The following is a 25,704-nucleotide window of genomic DNA, read 5'->3' as shown; positions in this document are numbered from 1 at the left end:
TACAGATAAGGCAAAATTAGGAACTGGCCCACTCATTTGTAGGACAGACTTTAGCCTTTCACGTATATTTTTAGGTGTATTTTGCGAGTAACAATAATTATTCTTTAATTTCAATCTATTGATAATAACAGATAGTGTTCAGCCTCAGAGCGTTACATGAGTGAGTACACACAGTTTGCAATGTGAGCAGGGCTGGCTGGCAGATAATTGGATTGTTGGAAATCGGCTGTGGATTAAACAATATATAGTTACAAGTAAGACAAGGAGATATGCCTGGGTTTTGATGGTGTATATGGCATGACTTCAAGGATCTCTTGATTTGTAAAAGGACACTGGCACATAATTAAGGGTCTGTATGACCTGACCGTGTATAAAAGGGAATTAAGGACTCTTATGGCATACGGTATGAGGCCTTAATTTGTGGCATTACGGTGTGTCATAATCCTATAGGGTACATATGTGTGGCAATATGAATTGTGGGCATTACTGTGTATCATATGAATTACTGCGCATGTGTGGCATATTATAATTTGTGGGCATCACTGTTTGTCATATGACCTTATGGCTCAGTTAAAGTCAAATTAAAATGAATTGGGGTAATTACCCTGTGTCATATGAATTTATGGCACAGAAGTACTTTATGTCATTAGGAATTGGGGCATTACTGTGTGTCATATGAATTTGGGACAGGATGTGGGACATTTGTGGGGTATTACTTTACATATAAATTGGCAGCATTACTTTGTGGCACATAAATTTAGGCTATGCATACTTCTTGCCAAGACCTTGCACACACCTATGGGACCATTACAAATGCAGGCATATCATATGATTTCTTTCTGTAATGTTGAAAAGGTTACAACAGGGATTTACAGTCATTCGGGTGCTGACAATACTTCTTTATTTTGACCTATTGAAGTTTTACATTATGTTTATTAAGTCTGTGTTAGCATTACTCACAGCATGACATAAATACTGTATCAAAATATAACCTATTAGAAGCTGTCAGAGGAAACCTTTCCAGTTTGGCAAATCATATTCTCACCACATCATAATCATTTGTCTAAGTTCACAAGTAACAGTACCTAAAAACAAAAAGGGTCCTAATAACAAAGCAGCAGAACATTATAGAAAAATGCTAAATGCGGATGCTCTAGTGCACACGTGCTATCTTCCCAAACATCACTTGTAAGATGGTGACGGCCAAGCCCTGTAGGAAACGGGCTTTCTCCCTGCTCCCCCCCCCCCCATTACAATGGTACCCCCCCAAGCGGCAACGCAATTATTTATTTTTTACATTGTACAGTATTCTTTCTAGGAGATGTGGACATACCCTATTTTTAGACCTTGCCTTTTTTCATTACCAGGGCCCTGTGTGGCTCTATTTGCCCCTGAGTATTGCATTATGCTTGGAGTAGAATTCACTGATAATAAATAGCTACAGTATTTGTTCAATAACGTTATGCTGTATGTAATTCCCAATCACCTTTGCTCAGACATGGTTTAAGAGAGGGAAGTGCTTGTATGCTCTGAGCAGGACCCCACCACTCCTCTCAGTAGATGTCATATGAGTAGCTCTCAAGGAACATGGCATCAGTGCCACGTTATTGGTGACTTCCTTAATGCGCTTCTCCAAATCATTGGAAACAATGTCTGCTGTGCCATTTATCCATTGATTCTTCTGCTGGCCGATGCTGGACTCTGGAGGGGTAAATATAGGATTTTACACAGGGTATGCAGTATAAGCTCCCTGGATCCATGTACAACTGAACACCCAGCACCCAATGATTCTCCAATGCATCTGGTCCTTAACCGGCAAGCTATTTCCTTATATTGTTTGTGCTGTTGCTTAGGAACTGGTCGCTTTTGTGTTGTTTTTTTATTCTGTAACATCTTTGTTTCTATCTGGTCATCTATTATTGTACAGATTACGGAGGAGTACAGTGGTCGTGAGGCCATTGAGCGTACTCTGACAAATGCAACCTAAGAGAGATGTGCAAAATGATTATGTAAAGTTCAAGGTTGTCTGAATATCAGCAATTCATAGTGAATGAATTACTTAGCCATTGTACTGAATAAAAATGTCAGGCTCAAGACACAATTGTTATTTAAAATAAAGAAAATTCATCAAACACATAATAATCATCATCGTTGAATCCCTTTGTTGAAAATAAAAGCATTGCCCCATTATGAAAAACTGTTCCACAACCTGAATTGCAGGAGGTTCCCTTATGTCTGTAGCTTACTATTATGGCATTTGGAGATCTTTTTACTTCTAATGGAATATATCAAAATCCACCATGAAAGCTTGCTGCTAGTAATGATGTGACCAATGTTCATTCTAAGCTCATGCTTTCAAAATGAGTATTAACACACTATTGCACCAAGCTGTATAAAGCAGCACATTATTGGCAGTGGGAAAAGTGAATGAAAGTCGGTTTTGCAAACAAATATTATGTGCTTTTGTAGAATGCACACTAAGGGGGCAATTCAGTCCCGCTAGCTGGCGGAAAAATTTGCTCCACTGTCCGATGGTTGGGGTTTGGGCACGGACAAATATGCGCATGTGTAAACCCTTAGACTTTCACACTCACCAGACTGTTTGCTCAGTGGTGGGTGGGAAAGGGGTGGGCATACGGTGGGAGAAGGGAAATGCCAGCAGGCATGTTGATGCCTGCTTGGGGCGGCTGACATGACATCAGTACCCGCCCCCTTTTTGGCCACCTCCGCCCAGGCTAAAAGTAAGTACAGACTGATTTGATGGTGTGCGATCATCAAATGATTTTTCCTCTGTGCAGCAGCATGCGAGTGGATGTGTAAGCGTACACATCCACTCCCATGCGAAGAAGCGGATTAAGGCACCATGGGGGTGGATGTTCGGCAGGGCAGCTGGCAGCGTATACATGCAGCCTAGCAAACAGAGGGAACAAGTTATCTGTGAGAGCAGTGGAGTAACTACCTAATTCCCCCCCCCCCGCCGCAGCTTGTTCGGCGCCACCCTCCCCTCCCTCTCCTCGGCGCCCTCCCTCCCTCCCCGCATCTGTGGTCACAGTCCCGTCTCTCACAGCGCCGGCTCCTGCTGCTATAATGAAAACGGACTCCTAGAAAATGGCTGCCCCCATAGTGCACACAGAAAACTGTCTGCACTATGGGGGCAGCCATTTTCTAAGTGTCCATTTTCATTATAGCAGCAGGAGCCGGCGCCGGGATAGACGGGACCGTGACGGCAGGGCACTGGGCACCAAACAGCAGCAGGTAAGTGGTAGCTATAGCCCCGCAGACCCCTGGCGCCCACATGTTCTCTGCTCCTCCCCGCCACCGCGGGGGCTGCAGAGCTATAGCTACACCACTGTGTGAGAGGCGATTGGTGACTGAGATGCTACACCCAAGCAGCAGCAAATTGTGGGGGTTGTCAGTCCCCTGGTAGGTAACAAATAGAAAATAAGGGGATATGCTGCGCTTTCTTTGAAATTTCTAAATATAAATAATTGAGCTACCTCTATGGAAAATTGGCATCATGGGAGACAGTCATATTCAGCCTGCTGACATCGCACAGCCTACTGCCATCTCAACAAAGGAAAGCCACCTTGCCAACAGCTCGCATTTAGGGGACCTGGATGCTCCCAAACACAGAGAGAGACCCCCTTTTCTAAACACCAGCTCGGACAGTCTGGCTCCATAAAAACAGGACTTTACCCAAACACTAGTGACGGTGACTAGAACGCACATTTCAATGCAACTTTTTATTATGTTATAGTTGATTAAATGCATTCGTTTTAACTCTTGAAATTTATGTTATTATTACTTTTTGTTGCACATTTAATTATTTATATTTACAAATTTCAAAGAAAGTGCAGCATGCCCCCTTATTTTCTATTTGTAGCCTAGCGAGCAAGTCTGAATCATCTCATAAATCCATGGATCTACCGGCTATTCATAATTGCATGCAAAGCGGTCATATTCCCACTTGTGGCTGAAAGTGTAGAACAGGTTAATAGCAGGGTGTCCGCATGTAGTCTAAGTGTAGTTTGTGGGAATTGTGGGTATGCAGAATAGAGGGGCCCAGGGGAAAGGTTTCATATGCGACATCTCCATGGATTAATGAACTGTAGTGTCCCGCGGTGTGTGCAGTTGGGAGTCAACCCTGCCAGGCGCTGCAGAGTGGGGAAGAGACAATGTGGGTATGCACGCAGAGTCTACTCAGAGAGGCAGAGGGGCTGGGGGCATGGCCAGCAGATTACACAATGCTGACCCCGTAGTGATGGAAAAATGGGGCCAAACACGGGCCAGTGAAAGCCTGGTGAGTAGATCAATTGATGAGCTGTGTGTGGTGGGGGCATACTCAAACGACGCGTTGATGCAGTAAGGCTCCTTATTCCCCCAGATATTTATTTCTTTTACCAAAATGTACAAGTAATTAAACACTGTCAGCTAGATGCTGGGTGCAGGGTGAATGCCACTGGGCCCCCTTGGTCAGAGGCCGGTGTGCACGGCACACACTGCACCCATTGTTAATAAGCCAATGGTGCTAGGCCATTTTTGCAGTGATTCCGCAGTGCTGCCGTAGCGGATGCTGGACTGCTGAAAGGTGAGTACAAAAGACATCCCATTACAAATGCCTTAATGGACTGATATTAACACATCAGATATTATTTGATGGCAGATTTAATTAACAATGAATGTTCTATAAGAAAGATCACAATCCATTTGATGAGGCAGTACATGAGGCAGTATTTAGAGCAGAAGCCAGGTATAAAACGCGTTGAAGCCTTCAGGGCGCAGGTTAAAAAAGCAAATTTGTATGTGAAAAAACACCTGCTTTTCTTTTTCATTCACACAGAGGTGTGAATTTTCCTTTGGGATTCACACATTATCTAAGCCTGAAAGAGCAAAATAGTTGTGATATATTTTAATCAACACTTTGTGGAAGAGTAAAATGGCAACAGGGAGGCAGATTTCATCCGAATGACTGACAGTGACCATAACAGGCTTTCAAAGTCAGTTTGCCATTCCCAATACAGCGTTTCACGCACACAATTGATGCATAGCAACTGAAGGACAATTACAAGTGACTGCATATCACTTTGCATCTATTGGCAATGGCACGTTAATTCCCTGACAGATTAAGAAATTACTGCTAATGCCATTCACTGGCTCTGAGTTGTGCGATGCAGTCTGGTACTGGAAATACCCAAACTTACAGTAAATTGTGTTCTTTATAGTAAACCATAAAAACTGGATTGGTGGAGAAAAGGATATTATCTATAGTTTAGGTATTTTGGTGAACTGTTAAATTGTTGTATACATTTTCCCTCAAGTGACATTTATTATTATTATTATTATTATTATTATTATTATTATTATTATCATCATTCTTGCTACAAATATTGTTTTACCCATTAACAGAAAGCTTCCATACACCGATTACGGTCCAGATTCAATTAGCCATGCCAATTATCACAAATGGAAAAGTACTTGTAGCCCCAGACATTCATGTAAGGAGCTATTCAATTATAAGCCCTATTCCCCACTTGGTATATGTGCAGGTTACGCACATTAATCTATAGCTTCCACCATAAATGTTCAGAACAATGGGATAAAGTGTTTGCTGCACCCACAGTTAGAGCAGAGAGCTGAACTTTCTGTGGATTCAGTTAAGCGTCAGTGATGAGACAGTGCAGAATATTGCAGGAATAAACATTGCTTCATTTGACTGCATCACATAGAGGTGTGTGCTTCCCAGGCAGCAGAATTAGAGATGGGCAAAAGGGGCAACTAAGAAGAGCTGGGATCGAGCGAGCAACTCGTGAAAAGATTCAGATCTTTTAGATGGATCATCTACTCGCTTTCAAAAAAGGGTCAATTTGATAATAACGAAGCATAATTTGTTTTGCAATCATATATTGCCATTTTTTTAAAACTTTTTTTTTAAACAGTGAGCTGAACAAATAAGAACATAGATGACCGAGTAAAAACACTGATCGATGACTGGGTGCAGAATCGCCATCAATGGCAACCATCGATGGCGTCTGCACCGATGGCCATCCCTAGCAGCAGCAGCCTTGTTATTCTTTCTTTCACTTATAGTAGCAGCACTGTACTCAGTCTCCAGAGTTAGTACATCTCAGCTGCCACAGGTGGCAGTGCTGAGATCAGGCAAATGCATTGTAATTAAAAATGAAACTGAAAGTAAAAGAATGACGGATCACCATTCTGGGATCGCTGGCTCACTCACTCTTTTATGGGATCCGCTCAAAAGATCTGCTTCGTTTGGGAATAACCCATCTCTAGGCATAGTATAGTATGCGGACCTTTTGCATATAATGTATCGTATGTGAACCCAGCAAGGGCTGTGCTATCTGATAAATCTATAGTGTAGTCCTTGCGATCTCTGGATCCAATCCGATTTGCATGGGACCGTACATCAGATCGAAATCAGACCTGAAACATATATGAATTGACACTTTTCATCTGATTTCTTGGCCCGATCCATCAGAATAGGATGAAAAGTGCCCAAATCACTCTAATGTATAGTCAGCTTAGCCTATTACTTGAAGTATTGCTAGTCCATTAGCGAACATCGCAGCTTACCGAGACTCCGCTCCGCCGGTACACCCCACCCCCCACCACCCTCCACCCACCAAATACCCTTGTTACAAATGCAAGGGGAAGTGTGTGAACAGAGACACATCCCCTCACATGTTTCCACTGCAGGAGAAATCCCTCGATGGTCGCCAACCAGTAAATGATTTCTCCTAGCTTCACAAATAAAAGTCAGTGAGAAATTACTTCCATTTGCGAGCTACAGGATAAACTGGGGCTGGCGGCTGATGTCCTGTTATGTCACCCGCCCGCCCCAGGCAGACATCGTCCCGCCCACTCACCCATGGGAATAGCCAGCGTTTTCATAGGGACGCCCATAAAATGCTGATCGTTCCCATGGGTGATCTCCAACCCCGGCGCTGCCCACCACAGCCTGCGAATGGCTTTGCGACTATGCAAGTCGCCAAAGCCAAGCGCAAAGGGGAGCTGCACATGCGCATGAGAGACCATGCGCAGATCCCAGAACCTTGGAACGGGGCTGAATTCAGCCCCTTCTGAGTAAACTAGAATGACCCCTAAAGTGCACCACAGCAGTGAACAGCTAAGTACTCCTTGTCTTAGTCTTACTAGGTCCCATGTTGCTAGTGAACACACAGCATCTGATACTAGAGCTAAGCACATTAGTACAACTACCTTGGCACCTTTAGAATACAGAACCTTGCCAAATAGTGGATAGCGCCCCCCCATGGCTTATTCTATGTAGTTGTACTGCTCTTCTTACAGCCTCTTTAATATTTTAATTAAAAATATATTTATTTCTACTAAATCAGTTTGTTACAATATTTATAAACAGTTTCATAGAAAGGACCTTCTTAGTTAGTTTATTAACATCCGCCACTGTTTTTTCTGCACGATTCCCCATGTTAAACACAATACATCATTGCTTCTAAATATTTGTCTTGTGCTGTGTCAGTTTTATATTTATGAAACGCCTTTCTTTTGGTCTCCCATGACAGTCTATTAGAAGTCTGTTATCTTTATGTGCATGGATAGGAATAAAATATGATTTGTGAAGTTATCTATTATGTGAAATAATCAAGATTAATGAGTCCTTTGGCACTTACTGAACACCCAACAGAAAATGATACTGTTCAGGTTTATATTCCTGTATCTCTGAAGATGTTTCTTACTGTAAAAACAGTTTGCAGGAACTGACATGGTATACAGACATCATATTCATTATAACCTAATGCAGCTGTAATGCAGGGGACAGAAAACTACTATGCCACATTTACTACACAACTAGCACTGCACAGACAATGCTCAAATGTATGTGTGTATGCACAAATGCATATTACGAAAACAAATAACAAACAGTACGTTACAGAGGATGCGGTCAGGATCCCAGCAATCAGCATCCTGACCGATCCCGAGGTTAAGTACAGGGGTTAGGGATAGGGTTAGAGACTAGGGGGAGGGTTATGCTGTGGAATGGATGGATAGGGTAAGTTCGCAAGTAGGGTTAGGTACAGTTAATATAATTACTTGGATCCATCTGGATTTTGACATCAGGATACTGCTGTTGGCATTCTGACCATTGGGATTCTGAATGCTGTGATTTCGTGCCCAACCCCTTACAGTATACACTATCACATTAGATGTAGCAGACATTTAAAAACAATATAGAAAAGATATTTGCCCAGAGATCTTACCACATAATTAACATTAATCCAAATTTGGAACATATGAGTAACAATTTCCAGAACACTTCACACCTCCTAAGATTTAGCAAAACACTTGTCAATAAAATAATTGACATTGCACTAAAAAGCACAAGACCTTATTATAAGTTTTTTAGCCCCTTTAATATTACCTGTGATTTCTACCCATACCGATTCTACTGACTCCATTGTGCTCTCATATATGTCTACCCTTATATATGGTTTCAAGGAAAGTTTACCATATAAACATACCCACCCTCCCCTTCTATCTATTCTATTTTTTCCAAACAGACTATAACCTTCTATGTAAACCTCCCATCCACCAAAATCTTCCTTCAAAACTAGGGTCTCTAGTTCCCTCATTTTACCAGTTAAACACCTAGCATTTAGATAAAGGCATTTGAGATGTTGTTTTTCCTTTACCCTTGTTGTGTTACCTGTTACAGTTGCAGGAGGTTCCTGAAATGATAAATCAGTATCATGGACAATATTTGTATTTGGCTGCGTGTCTCTCATACACCTTTTGTATACCTTGTTCCTCCGCAATGTAGCTGTCTTTGCCCTCTATTCTACACTCATTTATTGGGTTAAGGTTTCTTATTCTACACTCCCCCCACCCGCTTAGTTTAAAATCTACTCAAGCCTTCCCACCATTCTACCCCCGAGCACCTCTGCCCCCTCCTCATTCAGGTGCAATCCATCGGGGCAAAAGAGATGGCACCTGTCTGAGAAGTTCGCCCAGTTTTCTAAGAACTGACATTTTTTCCTACACTTGTGATTAGCGTCAACTGTAACAGAAGAGGCTGAGCCAACTGTATTAACTGCTGCGATAATGCAACGGTTTCCAATGAGCATTAGTTATCACACTAGCCATGCCCAATTAGACCTGGATTAGCAGCAGATAGCAGCTAAATCCATCTGAGAACCTGATTATGACACCCAAACCATAGAGTTTTGCACCTTTCTGCTTGCCACCTCAGGAGGTTGGTGACTAACTAAACAGAGCAACAACTGAATTGCTCAGTCGTGCGCCATCTAGTGGGAATACATTTGAATTTTCCCCTATGTGTACTTTCCCGGGCAATACACTGGCATACCAACTATTTTTTTTTCCTTTACCACACACTGGGGTCGATCCTATTAGTGCCGAAGGGTGCGAATTGCTGTTCGGATGCTGTTTAAATGCTGAAAATGGCACCCAAATTAAGACTATCTCGCACCCTTCGCAAGGCCGAATTCACTTAAAATTGCTCACACCACTATGGAGGTGTGAGCACCTTTAAGCAAATTTAGTCCGCCATGAAGTGTGTCCTGTGATGTGATGATTTGTGAGTGCGAATCATTTGCACCCAATAGGATCGACCCAGTTTACAGTTTGTTTCTAAATTACAGTATTATTAGCACCATTAGCAAAAGAGGTGTAAAAAAAATAATATCAAGGTGACATTGCCATTTCATCCTATTGCACATAGCTGTAAATATAATTTAATTCAGTTTTGGAAACTTAATGCTAATAACTATTTTAATACATATAATATAAGCAATCCATTTATATACAGTATCAACCAATGTATTTGCTAAAACATAGTTCCTGACACAAAACTATGTCGTACAATGCTACAGTATATTCCCTTTTACTACTATTAAAATAAATTGTCATTGTAAAGTCAAAATATCCAATCTATTTGCGATGACTGGCAATTTCATTGGTGTCAAAAAAGCACTTTTAACGTTAGTCCCTTTCCAGCTGAAAAAGCTCTAGCATTAATAGAATAAACTTGTTCCTGTGCCGACACACTGTAGAGTAATGTGACAGTAGGGTAGTAATTGAGTTCTCCAAATGGAAAAGTGCCAGCATGAATAGCCCCATTGACACAACCCTTATTCCACAATTGTAAAATGATTGACAGGAAGATCAGGAATGAGTCTTGGTCAGTGTAACTGACAAAACCGAAAAATTACTGGTGAGATTCTAAAAATACAACCTTTCATTATGACTCAGGACATTTGAGCTGCAGCAACACAAATGATTGGGGGTTCTCTATTCAGTTTTATTAACCATCACAAATATACTAACCTAACTTAAGGCCTGATTCCGACTTGATTGCTTATGTGTAAAGATGCTGATTACTGGGAGTGGTTAGCGGCAGCCCAGACAGAAGGAAAACCCGCACTGTGTAAATTTGGAAGTGAATTGCGAATGTATCGGTAACCGTCTTCCTCTCATAATCCATACGCAATACCTGAACTATCAAAAGGTTTTTGCAGCCTGTGGAAATGTGAGTAGCTCTGACTTTTCCACAAAACTGCGACTAAGACAAACTGATCGAGTCGGCTCTGACATCACAGATCTACCCTGTAAAAATGCCTGGGCATGCCTGCATTTTTTCTGACACCGCCAAACACCAGCTTCCTGTAAGGCAACCTCTGACCCCCTTTGCGTTTACCATCCATGCACCTTTTCTGTCGCTAGTTCGGCTCATGCTTATAATATGCATGCACAGATATTCGGTAATTGCTAGATTTGCAAATTCCCCAATCATCTGAATCAGGCCCTTAAAACATAAGTATTTCAGGTTCTAATTTCCAGCCATCACTTGATACACAACTGCAGCACAGCAAGTCAATACAAAGCTAATTCCTGCTAAGATATCTAATGGAATTTAAGAAAAGCGAGAAAAAAAAAAACATTTTAGCGTTCAAACGCTTGCTTAAAGACATTTCCTTGCAAGTCCAGAGGCTTTTAAAAAGTATAAAACATTGATATTTCTCTTTAGAACAATACAATCTAGTAAAGACATATCCAATTGAATCTCAATGTAACAGTTTTTTTTTGTTCTGTACAAAAAGAAATCCTGAAAAGGAAAAGACAAGAAAGCAAAGCAACAGGCCAATGTGACAGAGACTGAAGACTCAGGCAGTACCATTGTTATTTATCTAATACCCTAGTCCAGTGAACAATAACTGCAAGCCTACTGTGAAATTCATCTCGCAGCACTGACTAGTTTTGGTTGGTATTATAAATCTCCTATACTTTAGAAACATGTAAGAAAAATGTAAAGAATGTTTGCCATCAGTTCTTTGTAATGAATCATCCCGACTCTTCTGCAAGCTTTACACATCTCTATTCATACTGATACCACTATACTAACTAACTAGTCATCCTTTTACCCTTCTCACAGGGTCAATGACAAGATCTGTCATACATGCATCCTGCATTCAGTGCTACATGCCTATTATTACTTGTTGACTTTTTGTCTCTTTTGCAACCTATAATTTAAATTTCACTTTGTACTGCGGAATAAAGACGTAAACAGCTTTTATTTGGCATTCTGTGTGTCATGTCCTCTAGTCTATCTTTTCCTTTGTTTTTGTTACATAAAATGTAATCCAAATATACAGTATTGCTAAATACATGTTTATGAGAGTTAATAAAGACCAAGGACATTTGATTTTAAGCTGTAGTCACATTGTATTATTCCCAGAGGATAGTAAGGTTCCATTTGTTTAAAAGACAACAATCTCTGGTGAGATCACAAAGACGTCTATTCAACAAGGATCTTCCGGATGGTGATAGCAAATGATAATCATTGGGGAAAAGAAGCTTCATTATTGTTATACAGTGTGATAAAATGGTGACAGAAAGCCATCCTTAGTATCTGGTTTAATAAAACCATTAATCTGAAATGGTTAATAGCAGACAACTGTGGGCTTACAAAGTCTTTCAAAGATCCACTACAAGTTCAGCATGTAAGATAACTTTTACTTATATACCCCTTTCTCACCGCACCTGGGACCTGGGTTATTGCCTGGTTGGTGATTTATAGACCAGGGTCGGGTAATTAGAAGGGTTTTATGTGAAAGCGGAGGACCCAGGATGAGCCACAATCCCATGTACGACCCTGTGATGTGAAAGGGGTATTAGATAGTGGTTCTCATGTACTGGACCTGCAACAGGTCATGTTTTGTGAATTTCTTCTATGATGCACAGTTGAGTGTTTGCTGGATCAGTCAATATCCAACCTGCTTCCACAAACAGGAATCCACAAAATATAACCTACTGTATTGGGAAAGATCAGGTGTGAGGTTAAGAACCACTGGCAGGATATATATTTTGGAATGTTATTACAGTTCTTTGTTTATAAGGTAGATTGTATTTTAGTTTTACAGTGTGTGTTCATTAAGAACGTCTGTCAACACGGACATTTTTTAAGACCTTTAAAACACAGTAAATTACATTTAACTGGAATGCTTGGCTAATGAGGTAGAAAAGAACTGCATTATTAAAGCAGTGGTTTCCAAATGTGGTCCTCAAGGCACCCCAACAGTCCAGGTTTTATGGTTATCCATGTTAGGCACAGGCGAATTAATTAGTACCTCAGTTATTTTGATTATACAGTCTGTGCACAACCAGGGATATCCCTAAAACCTGGACTGTATGGGTGCCATGAGGACAGCATTTGGGAACCAATGCACTAAAGATATATTTTGCATGAGTATGACCAATTTGCCATACTATCACTTAAAACGAGCATCTTACACGCTTGCGCGTCCATTGCCCCAAATGGGGAGCAGGAGCATCACTGATGTGCGCATGTCCTGTTTGCTGGCTGGTGATAGCGCAGGTTGGCAGATGGCACGATGGAAGCCACCCATATGAGAGCGGCTCCATCTGTGCTCATTACACAGGGTCTGTGGCTGACTTCAAGGTTTTAGACAGCCACAGAACTTGTGCAATCTTTTTGTGTCCAGTTAAAGAGGTAGTATGGTAAGCCATATGCTGGGTAAACACCTAAATATATATCTGCAAATATATTTGCAAACTGATCAGGCACTGTGTTCTGTATAGATATATCAGCCATCAGTCCTGCTACAAAACCAATGCCATATATCTGTGAGCGATGTCGTTCACAGACATACTGCTTGTACACACTAGCTGATAAACCAGCAATATACAGTGTGCTGTTCAATTGAATGGCCGATATAAATCGACCAGTGTGTACCCAGCATAAGTTTACAGATCATTTTGACGAAAAAAAATAATAAAGTTGCACTAAGATGCCCATAGATCTACAATACATTGGGGAAATCCCCCAAATCCCAGAAAATTACATTCGGTTAACTGAGATTTAGAACATGCTTTAAAAATCCTGATTCACGTTCATAGAGGGGATTGCTGAAGCAGACATTTTTAACATGCTTCATTTCCCTAAATGTCCAACGGATCAGTGAGCATAGATGCTCACTAATCACAAATTTAGTTTTTTTTAAATTATTTTTATACTGTAACTATCTGTGGGCCTAATTCAGACTTGACCGCTAATGTGAGAATTTGTGGTGGACTGCGAGGATTAAGCAGCCATCCAGACAGAAAGAGTAACCACCCTTGAAAAATTGCGAGAGAATTGCAAATGGATCACTAATCACCATCCACTGGTAAATCCATACAGAATTCACGAACCATTGAAAGGATTTTACGGTCTGTGCAAATGTGAGAAGGTCTGAGGCTTCCACTATTCAGTGACTGAGACAGGGTAGAAGTGGCCATCTCTGGTGTCACAGACCCTACTCAAAAATGCCTGGGCATATCAGCAATTTTGTTCTGGCACACCCATAAAAATGGCAACCGTTAAATGCTGGCTTCCTGTTAGTCAAACGAGAGGATTACATTTCTCTCTTTCGCTAATTCTCATCTGAGCAATGCGTACGGTACACATGTGCAGTTGTGATTTGCAAATCCTCATATTAGCAGTTAACTCTAAATTAGGCCTATATACCCATAATTTACTTGTATTGGGCAATACATCAGGTAAATATTACTCCTCAAAAAAACATTTCATTATAAGAGAGCTGAAATGGAAGACTTGCTGGCTTGACTTAACTTGTTTAGTAGCTTTTTTTTTAAAAAAGCTTGTTTTGTCTGCCGCCACTATTGAATCAAATCCTTCTCTTATGTAGCAGATTAGCACATACCTTATAAGAGCAAGAATCAATTTAATTTAATCTCACAGGAGATATTATGTTGCTCCTGCACTTGAAGTTCAGTATATCAGAAATCCTTTGAGGGAAACAGATTTACTCTGCACCATTGGTTATCATGGAATCATAGACTAAGGTTTGCAAACTTAGTTTGCAAAAGACATTAATGTGCAAACATTGACAGAATGGATTAGAGCACTGGTGATGTGCATGTATTTTACTATTCATCTTACTTGTCACCATGAAGTTTAAGATGTGGTTTATCAAAATAAGGAGATAAAGGGATTAAGGCCACATTTCTAACAGTTGGATACATAATCGAGTAGGAAAGAAGAGGGTCACTATGTTTTGTAAAGTTTCTTATAATAAGAGGTTTACTTTGATATAATCATGTGAAATAAGCAGTGCTTAAAGTGGTCCTGGTGAGCTGGTGAAACTCTCTTCCTCTCCGCCTCTCCCCCCCTCCCCACATATGTCACAGCCAGGGTGAGTGCTAGGGTGTTCGGCTCCCCCCTGCAAGCTCTAAATTTATGGCCTATCTCACATACCCATGAAAAGAAAAATGCGGACCACATAATGCCACCCTTAATGCAAATTATGCCCCACAGTGCAAAACATTCCAACAGCCAAAAAAAGGGACAGTGCGTGTCGAAGGCGCTCCGCAAAAATTGAGGGCATGGCTTTGTGGGACAGGGGATTATGCACACTGTAATGCCTATTGCACAATATGCCGCACATGGTAATGCCCCTTACATATTATGCCACATAAGTGCCGCTTACCTACATGCTCATTGCTAAGGTTTTCTTGCTCAGTGCCAGGGGGTTTCTTGCTCGTTGCCAGGGGTTTCTTTCACAGTACAAGGGGTTACATGCAGGGTGCCAGGGGTAACATGCACGGTGCCAGGGGTTATATGCTACGTGCCAGGGATAACCTTCTACTGTACTCATAGGTATAGAAGTCTCCATCTCTTTGGGCTCTTGCTTGGGTTCATGCCAGGGTAAAATGCTACGTGCCAGGGGTTAAATGTATGGCGCCAAGACTTACAGGCACTGCACACACTGTACTCCTAGGTATAGAAGACTACATCTCTGTGTGCCCTTGCTTGGGTTCATGGCAGGGGTAACATGCTACAGTGTTAAGGAGAAAGCCGGGCAGAGGGATGGTAACCCGGCTGTCTCAGATCCATCTGTCTGCGACTCTGCGGCTATTTAAAATGAGGCGCCGGGCTAATCAAGCAAGCCAGGCGCATCATTTTAAATAGCTGCGATGCGCTGTGGAGTCGCAGGTGGTTATGGACAAGAGAGACAGCTGGGTTTCCACCACTCTGCCCGGCTGTCTCCTTTATAGCAAAGATGCAGGCAGGGACCGACACAGTGGGGCAAGGTGCCCGGACGGAGGCGGAACCATTTCGCTTCCAATATGGAACTGACGGAAAAGCAGTACCGCCATGTTCCGTCTCCTTTAACCCCTGCAGCCTACTACAGGGACAGGCAGTCTGTGGTACCCAGGATGCTGTGATAGTATACATTCCAGTATGCCCAGTAAACCTTGGCAAAGCATGCTGGGATGTGCACTTACATAACAATTGTATTACCTCCCTCTGGTTTACCATATCAATGAGACTGTGCTTTATATGGTCTAGACCAGGAATGGGGAACCTTTGGCTCCCAGCTGTTGTTGAATTACACATCCCAGCATGCCATGATACAGTTTTGCAATTTGGCTATGCCAAAACTGTTACAGGGGATGCTGGGATGTGTAGTTCTACAACAGCTGGGAGCCAAAGGTTCCTCATCCCTGGTCTAGACAATGCTGTAATGTTTCTCCTGCCATCCAAGGGGAGCCGTTTTAAATGAATGCTTGGCCAGATAGTATGAATGGGGAGAATAAAATGGAAACACTCTGCTAACAATTCCCATTAGGTAAAACATAGAGTATATTATAATTAAATGTAAATTGAAAATAATTCAGATAAAAATGTAAATACCATGAACAACAAAATAAATATAAAAACTTTTGTGAAACCACTATTGGGAAAATGCAAACAATGAATTGAAAATGTTAAGTTCTGATTTGTCACTGATTAACTTGTCTGGTTGTGTCAGTGCTGCAGAATTCTAATACTACTTCTTTGGGATTTGAAGTGTAGCCATAGCTGGCCTGATTATTCAAAATAATAACTAGCAAGGGACTTTTGTATGACCTTTTCTATATCTATTGTGTCGGTATGTTAAAGAAATTAAAAAGCTTACATTATTATGGAATAATCAATATTAATGTAAGTTACCCAAACAATACACTGCACTGCCGCACTGGAAATCAGAAACACATTTTATGCAGTTCTTCTTAAGCACAATGAAAAGAACTGTCATTTAAAGACTCTCATGGTAACTGTCTTATTGTCATCTTTATGCACAAGACACATTTTCAATTAAATGCTCACACAGAGGAATTTTGATGTTTGATTTCATATACAAAGTAGGATTTGAAATGCTGAAAGAAAAATATCCTTAGCCATTCCCTGACTGTGAGGCTGAAATGTTGCTTCTTAAAGGGAAACAGACTATTAATATGTGCCGTTTACCAGACACAAAAAGGGGCGCTGTAGAGTGTCAGGACAGTTAGAGGAATTAATAAGTCAGCCTACCAAAAACTTACTGCTGGGTAAGAGCTAGAAGCCATTTAACGAACATTATGGGTGAAATTTAATAGGATGAGAGATTCAACAAGTGAGAGATTTGGTAAGAAATCTCCATTTTTTTTAAAGCAGTAATCATTTACACTTCTGGTTTTGCAGTGTAAATGATTGCCGCTTTAAAAAAACCCTGGAGATTTCTTACTGAATCTCTCATTCTTATTAAATTCCACCCAGAGTGTAGTAATGGACATCCAGGAAATAGAACCATGAATAATCAGTTAAAATTAATTAAAAAAAATTTCCTCATGCAATCCCAGAATAGTAAAATGTAGGCTACTATACTGCATCTATTGTCTTTACTAACTAGGCATAGATCCTTGGGAACATTGAGGCCAGATATCCAACGCTAATTTCAAGTTAGGCAAATGGTTATGGCAGCCATATGATTGCAAATAAATGTTTGCTTAATAATTCTTCTTTTAATTTTCAATCATGTTATGCCGGCCTTCTATTGCATTAAAAATAAGTTCACATAGATATGCATGAGGACCACGATCAGTCAGTATATGCTTCAGTAATTGTGATAGCATCAACAGCCAGCGGCATCTCCACGGTGGTGCTGGCCAAACCCGGGTGTCACCAAAGTGCTGTCTCCTGTCACCTTGTAGAAGCCAGCACTAAAGACAACACAGTCAACGGGGGCAGCTTACATCTCCCGGACTCATGGAGTAATGGAAATGGGGATTGGGGCACTTAGCCATGGACCCTTCCACAAAGCCACGATTAGGGTCGGTATTGGGATTGGCGGGATCCCAGGATTTGGCCCCAAAATGTCCGGAATTTCATTAATTTCGGGATTAGACTGTGCATGAGTAGTCTAATGCCAGGCAGCGTCTAAGCACCCGCTTAGACGCTGCTTGGCTGTTCCCGAATCCAGACCCCAGCTTGTGGCCTGCGTAGCATGAGAGTAGAGGTCACGCTGCGCAGGCCACACCGCCCACTCTGATGCAGCCTCTTCTCCTGTGCCCCATCCTCCGCGGCCGCCTGCCCACCTCTTCTCCGCTGCTGTCTGCTAAGGAGGAGGTGCACTTGCCCGGAGGCACCGTGCAACTCTGAAACCACTCCCGGCCGCCCGCCCGCTAATGTAAGTAAATATGCGGGTCGGCTGGTGTGGGGATGTGTATGGGACATGCCTAACACAACTAGGGATGCCAATCCCGGGATTAGCATCCCTAGCCATGACCCATTTTACAAAGCCAAGACCCCTTTTTTTAGCACCAGGTGTAAAAAATATAAGTGACACCACTAGCACCAGCACAGAGGATTTCAGCTCAACCAACTCTTGTGGGCAAGTTTGGTTATCATGTAGTCCATCTTGGCATCTAAATGTAAAAATTATGTTTTTATATAAAGGTCACAGTTTTCTGCACTTGCTTGATGGCACAATAGCAGGATTTTTTGAGATAGTGTTAGTTTCTGTGATATTATGCTGGCACTTAGGGCCCACAGTCGCTCATTTTATTCTTCATAATAACCTTCATAATAACCTACCCACCTCTAAAATCCCCCAATTCTGCGTGATAGGTCACATTTGATGGACCGGTTATCAATGGGTCTGCATTTCCCTGCTCTACCTGGCAGCTGGGCAGTATATCCCTTTCAGTACTGTACTGCATAGCAGGGAGTTGTTGTAGGTGCCAAGGCAGCAAATGGGTAATTGGAGAGAACCACTATGTATAGCTCCTCTTTACATCTTTATTTAAAAGTGTTTGCAACATAATTTTATACATTTTTCATTGTATGATTTCATTGCTTCTTGTCGAAATTTATAAATGTGAAAATAAGATGTATAGCAAGTGAATAGTCCTGATAAGCACAATAAGTTAGCAAACTCACTGTAATATACATCCTCTAACAGTTTCACTGGCTGTTAAACCATCCTTTTAGTAATGCAGTTCTTTGTGAAATAATGTATTTTAATCTATGGAAAATAAATTGTAAGTCATATTTAGTGGTTATTCTGTATTATATAAGAGATAGCAAGAACAAGGTTTGAGGACAATTTTTAGCAGAATGCAGGCACCACTCCAGACAGCTCTGCAGCCTGAAGCAAAACACTAAATGGAAACACATTCTAAAGGACTTATGAACCACATCACGACCCGGAGCTTTTGGCTAAGTGGCACTGCTGATTTTAAATAGCCCCTCATTACACAACAAATGCTATATTAATTATTTTAAAACCAAACTACTACTTCTCTGTAAGGATGCCAATCCTAGTCACATTTAAAATATGTTCTCTCCAGGCAAAAATATAATTCCACATTAAACTTCCATGAATAAAACTAGTTATTTTGTCATTTCAGTTGATACTGGTAAGAACGGTGTGAGAGGACCTTGGAAAGAAAATCTCCATGTAATTTCATTTTAGGTCAAGGAGGAAATAAGGGCATATTGGAGTTTTACTTCCCTGTTTGTAAAATGAATTCAAATTAATTGAGTCACAATAAAATGTCTGCCCAGGTAATTTAAGCTAGTAGTAAAATATGCTGGACACTTAAAAATGCAGGGTTGTTGGGAGAGAATTTAACATGTGTCTCTGCATGATCACATTATATAGGTTCTAGCTGGAATCATTGAAATTACAATAGAAGTCACACCTGCCTACTATTTGGGTCTCTTGCAGAACATCCCAGAGGGGAAGTCCAAGGGGACTGTGGTAGGATACAGATAATGGCGATGGCATCATTATTCAGATGGACATGGCCTAATGATATCCTTATGGCCTAACCCTCTTCAGGAGACATAGAAGCTGGATCCAATACAGTGGTCATCTCTGGACATTTTGAGAGTGTAGTCAAGTATAAAAATTAGTTAATGAAATACAATAGACTATGGTTGGCTCCAATTTTTTTATATATTTTAATAAAATTAGATCATTTTAATTGATGAAGAACAGTGGTTCCCAAACTCAGGGTCAGATGTATTAAGCCTGGAGACGTAATGCAGTGTAAAGGTGTGTACACACGGCAGATCCTGCCATGAGATGCGAGTCCCGATGCGATCAGATCGCATCGGGACTCGCATCTCACGACATGCTAGAGGGGCACAATTTACACTATATAGTGCAGATCTGCACTATATAGTCTTGCCTGCCCTCTCTATCTGGCTGCCGATTTGCGCTGACACGGGAGCGCTCACACGATTTGCATGCTATATCGGGAACATCGGAAGCCAAATCTTACCGTCTGTACACACTATAAGACAAAAGCACATAGCTATAAACAACTGTAATTTTTTAATTCTGCCCTGTACCTTGACAGTTAGCAGCTGATTGGCTGCTGTATTATCAACTAATACATCTGCCCCTGAGCCCTCAAGGATCCCTCACAGTCCATGTTTTACAGGTCACCTATGCATTTTTAAAATGTGACAGTTGATGATACACAATGCACTTGCCAGGTTGCTTGGAAACGTGAACGTTAGAGGTCCTTGAGGACCAGTTTGGGAACCACTGATGTAGAGCAATACAAAAGGTTGCATTTCATAGCCCAATCCTCTTTGCTTTGTAAGTAAGTAAGAAGTTTAATTTATATAGCGCACTTTCTCCAACAGGACTCAAGGGGCTTGCTTTACCTATGTATTTGTAGATTTCTATTCTGATTAATCTGAACAACAAGATAGATTCATTAAAAAAGTGCTGTTTCTCCGTATGGCTCTGCGCTATGTAGAGATACTAATTTTATAGGTGTAAGCATGGAGAAGTCATTGACTTAAAACATACCACCAATAGAATCTGGGCTGTCTTAACAAAAAAATATAAGCCAGCTGGGATGCACCATTAAGACGATTCACGACTGCAGTATGTACAGTAAATGGCTTTTAAACTTTTTATGTTTTTGCTTTAAATACACTAGCCAGTGCTTTGATTATAATGTTGGCTTTGCATATCTTTTTGCACTGATGCCAGAATAGCAGAGGTGCATTGCTAAAACAGAAAAGGACAAAATTAGCTTTAGTGTGTATGTGTATATGCGGTGTGGATCAGTTGGTCACCAGCAAGTTGTTAGACAGTCATTAGGTTGACACCATAAAGCAATTCTGGGCTTAATCAGAGTATTCCAAAAGAATAATGGTTCTCAACTGTAATATTTTAGGAGTCTGTTGGATACCTTTCTGTAGGTCTGCTTTCTCCTTATGAACTAACAACTATTCAGATGGTGGACAAAATAACTGTCTTAGGTTCCTTATATATTATTTATAATAATATAATACAGCAATATAAAACATTGCTGGAGTTTGCATACAGGAGTCTCCTTGCAAAACACTGTCAGCATCTTACGTGGTACATTTACATCACACCAGTCATGAAGGTATTTGCTTCACAGCCAAGCGGGTGTACACCAGAACAATATGGCCAACATTTCATGAAATCAATGCTGCCATCATTGCAGTTAATTAAGTCAAACAGTAGGTTATGTGCATGGCCATTGCTCTATGCCACCCTCACTATGTATTGCAGTTTTGTAATTATTTGTAGAAATCGGTTAATGAGAGTATGATAAATGTAAAAAAGACAATGAATCAGTATCAGCAAACGTTACATGTCTGTAGTATATCCTTATAAACAGAGTTTACAGATCCCAAGACATAGGGTCAGAGGAGAAGGTCTATGGATTGCCTCAGGGGCTCGGAGTTGCTGAAACAACAATACACTACTTTGATACATAATTACTGTATGTGTACAAAGTTTCAGTATTTGAATTCACTTACATCTTCACAACATCGCAATAGCTACTACAAGAAACACAATCAAGCTCTGTACCGGCCAAATTGTGTACACTGACAATTACTTGTGATTATATTTATACACATTAAAAGTTTCACAAATACTCAACTGTCAAAATGCCTGTTTGGGGAAATGTGAAAAATGTAATTCCTCTAAGTGAGTCACAAAAAAAGGTGTTTATAAGAACCTTGGAAATTGTATTATCTGTCAAATTGCTTTGCCTATGGAATTTGTACACATGAAAACATCAGTCATTACTATGGTAACCAGTGATGGCATGTAAAATTGTAAATGGCAAAGCTCAGCCAGAATTGTGTCGTCGAAGTTGCAGAGGCAACATAGAGCACACAATCTGCATGTTCTCTACTCCATTCTTTTTATTAAAATTCTATGGGCTCTACTTATTAAATGGCGGAATGCAGTAACTCCAATAAAAACTAGCTTGTTTACCCTACATTATCATGGGGTCACCGCTGACCGTAGTCTCCAAAGTCAAATTGATTTGCTCTGTCACGCCAGCTAAAGCTTCTCCAAGCCAGATCACATCAGCGGCAGTGCGGTCTTTCCCATTGGGCACAATGGGCAGTTGCCCATAGGCCATAGTACCTAGAGGCCCACCCCAATGGGAAAGACAGCTGTGTGTGGAATGGAGGCCTCCCTGCCAGGAAGAAGTGCTGTCAACCCACCCAGTCACAGCCGCACAGCCTGTGGAGCGAAGGCCTCCCAGCCGGGGGGAGGCGCCGCTGCCTTCAGAGCCACCTCCTGCTACCCAAGTCCCAGCTGCCACTGCTATGCTCACCGCTGCCAGAGGGGGAAAGTCATCCAAGGAAGCTGCCACTACACAAGCTGCTGACACAGGGGGGAGAGCCAACCGGTGAGAAGCCGCCGGGTTAAGTGAAATTGGGGTCCACCTCCTAGTCCGCCCACACTGAAGGAAGCCATCTGCAGTAATATTGGTGCTCTCTGGTCAGTGCAGGGGGAGGCGCCTGACAGCACTACCCCACTGAAGCTTCCCACTAGCGGCGCAGCTGGTCCAGGGACCGCTCACCAGTGAAGCCGCCACCCTGAGCAGCGATTCCAAGGGACAAGCAGCTGCCGCAAAGAACTGCCTGGTTGGGTAAGAAGGTGCTGCCCAGTGGAAGTGGTACCGCACCCTACAGAGACAGACGCTGCCCAGAACAGCCTGCAGAAGGGGAGCCACCTACATAGGGGGAAATGCCTATACAGCTCCTTGCCTACCACTGCTGATTCCAGGCGGTGGGAATCTGGGCTGCAGCTAGGAGCCTGTAGCGCTATTAGCTGTCGGGCGGGAAGCGCTGCTGAATTTCAAAAGAATGGGCAGTTGCTGATTCGCTGAATACTCTCAGCCAATCGGCATCTGGCCAGTCTTTTCAAATTCAGTAGCGCTTCCCTTCCTGTGGCAAATAGCGCTTCAGGCTCCTAGCAGCCGTCCGGATCCCCGCTGCTGCACAGAGGTGAGGGAGAAGACTGGGGGAAGGAGAGTTGGGGGGGGGGGGCAGTGAATTAGTTTGCCATGGGGCCCTTACTAATGTTAAGACAGCCCTGATCAGCTGTGCAAATTAATTACAGTATGTCATTCTTTAGTCATTTCTAAACAATGGTGACCATAAAATAATTTATTACCCGTAAGCTTGCATGCAAATGGATGTGTGAGCATACACATTCATTTGAAGACCACCACATATATATGTTGGGTGTCAGGCGGATGGCGTTAGCCCGTTTGCTAAGCAGTGAAAGGCCGCTGCTTAGCGAATGATGTTGAATCCCCCTATTGGCGGACCGTGGCCACCACTGATATAGTTAATAATATCGTCCGCTGCCATGGGTGGCTGATATTGAGTATACACACTGATCGATATCAATACACAATATTGTGACATCATCGGGACCTGCTGAAAATTCTGGTTATTTGGCTATACCTTCATGTTCAGCAGACATCAATGTTTGTTAACGATGTTTGTTAATAATTGTTAACTATATTCAGTGTACACACACTAGAAGATATAGTTCTGTAGTGTGTATGGGGCTTAAGGTTAACTAAAATATATATATATATCCATTACTAATCTTTAACATATACTAAACGTATATTAAAACCTGTAAAATATAAATATTAAGTGATTACAAGGGCTACAGTATGCATGCAACATCTACAAATCTTGTAAAGAGAATATTCAAGACAACTATTTAAATGTAAAATGTATAAGGGATTAAACAAAGGTTGAATTTGATGGACCGGGGTCTTCGTTTTACAACCTATGTAACAAAGCAATTCCCAATTTTCTGTAGAATGGATTGTCTAATGTAAGAGAGACGAGCAGCATGGATTCTGCAGTGCGCAAAGACATCCCAGCACAATCAGCTGACTTTTATCTCTGTGACTGCAGGTCGCATTATCTCATGAATGAACTGCTATGTAGGTCAGTTTGCATCTTCTTCTAATTGAATGCACATTTTAGGCATGGCATTCATGCTCTAAATATCAAGATCCCTGATAATTGGTAGAGAGAATATACACATAAGAAATCTGTAACAATTGTTAACTGCTATTTTATATTTTTTTGTTATATTCCAGCTTCTCCGTGTGCCTTAGTTAGATGCTTATTAAATGTTCTGTGAGCTTGTTAAGAAAATAAAGTTTATGGGGAAAAAAGATGCAGTTAAAAATTATGGACCTTTTTTTTTTTTTTTAAATCTCAGTACATATTAAATAAGGGGATAAGCAATAAACATGTCATGTCCTGAAAACATAATTTCATTTTTTTTCATATATTCTTTTAATAGAGTATACATGACATAAGCAAACAATGGATCGTAGGGGTTTTATATGCTATAACATTTTATTATATGCCCTGCACCAGAGGTGCCGATTTAAGTTTTTGCTGGAGGGTGCTCAAGGAGATGGGACCTCATGAAAAGGGGCATGTCATTTGGGGAGGGGGTGTGGCCCTGCAATATGCTGACCTGAACGGTCCTGAATCACAATGTACACACAATAAGCAATAGCCAATACTGCACACTGTATATATAACATATAATAGTGACTAATACTGCCCACTGTAAGCACACATACTGCACAATAAGGGCAGTGTGTATAAAAAAAAGTCACCAACCAACAAATGATTTCTCTCCCCATCGAAAATAAAAGTCAGTCTAAAATGACTTTTATTGACGTCGGAGTCCGCCAAAGATGGTTAGTGCTGATGTCATGCGCAGGCCAAAAATCAGAACGAGACCAAATTCAGCCCCTTTCAAGTCATACTATATCACCCTCTTAGTGGAGCACTGGAAAATAGTTCTGTTTACTCAAACAGTAGTTGGTAGAGAAGCCCAAGAACCACAGTAATTTAGTGGGCACAATGTTTTTTTTATTTTTTAGTCTAGTCAGGAGAAGATTCTTTTGGATGCAAAAATGCGATTTGGCACTGCCCCTTAAAAGTAATGAATGTTATCATTTAAACAGTGTACAACACTAGCCATGTGTTTGTGCTATCCATCTAACTACTCATCCATCTACTTCACCAGAAGGACCGCAGCATGTGGGCTTCTGATTAACAACATTTTTTTTTCTATTTTTCAATAAACAACATTAATGCACTGACTTGAAAGTAACTGATTGTATGTTTCCCTGACAAATAATACTTAATATTTCAATTGCACTTTATTAGTCTCCATCAATCTTTCTTACACAAAACATTTAGAGGTGAAAATTTAATAAAGGAAAAACAATAATGCTACGTTCTGAGAAAAAAAAAAATCCGAGCAGCATTAATATTTAAAATAAACAAGGGAGGCAGAATAGCAGAAGTATGTGCTAGCTAATGTACTTTGCCAGCATAACTGAATTTCACAAGACACTAGATAAATGTTCCAGTTAGGCCTGCATGCATTACTACATTAACCCTCTACAGACAGAACACAGCTGGTATTCTAGTGGAACAGAATCAGAGGTGGATTTAGTCTTCATGGGGTCCAAGGTAAGATAATAGTTAAAGAAGCTTGAATACAAATA

General features: G+C 41.2%; 1 protein-coding gene across 40 annotated transcripts in view; it reads right to left on the bottom strand.

The window, feature by feature from the left end:
• CELF2 (CUGBP Elav-like family member 2) overlaps window positions 1–25,704 on the bottom strand; it is a 448,556-nt gene that overhangs the window by 348,848 nt on the left and 74,004 nt on the right. The window lies entirely within an intron of this gene.

The sequence above is a fragment of the Crinia signifera genome, chromosome 4, assembly GCF_055691185.1.
Source record: "Crinia signifera chromosome 4, ASM5569118v1, whole genome shotgun sequence".
NCBI classification, from domain to species: Eukaryota; Metazoa; Chordata; class Amphibia; order Anura; family Myobatrachidae; genus Crinia; species Crinia signifera.
This window is presented reverse-complemented; position numbering and strand designations above follow the sequence as displayed.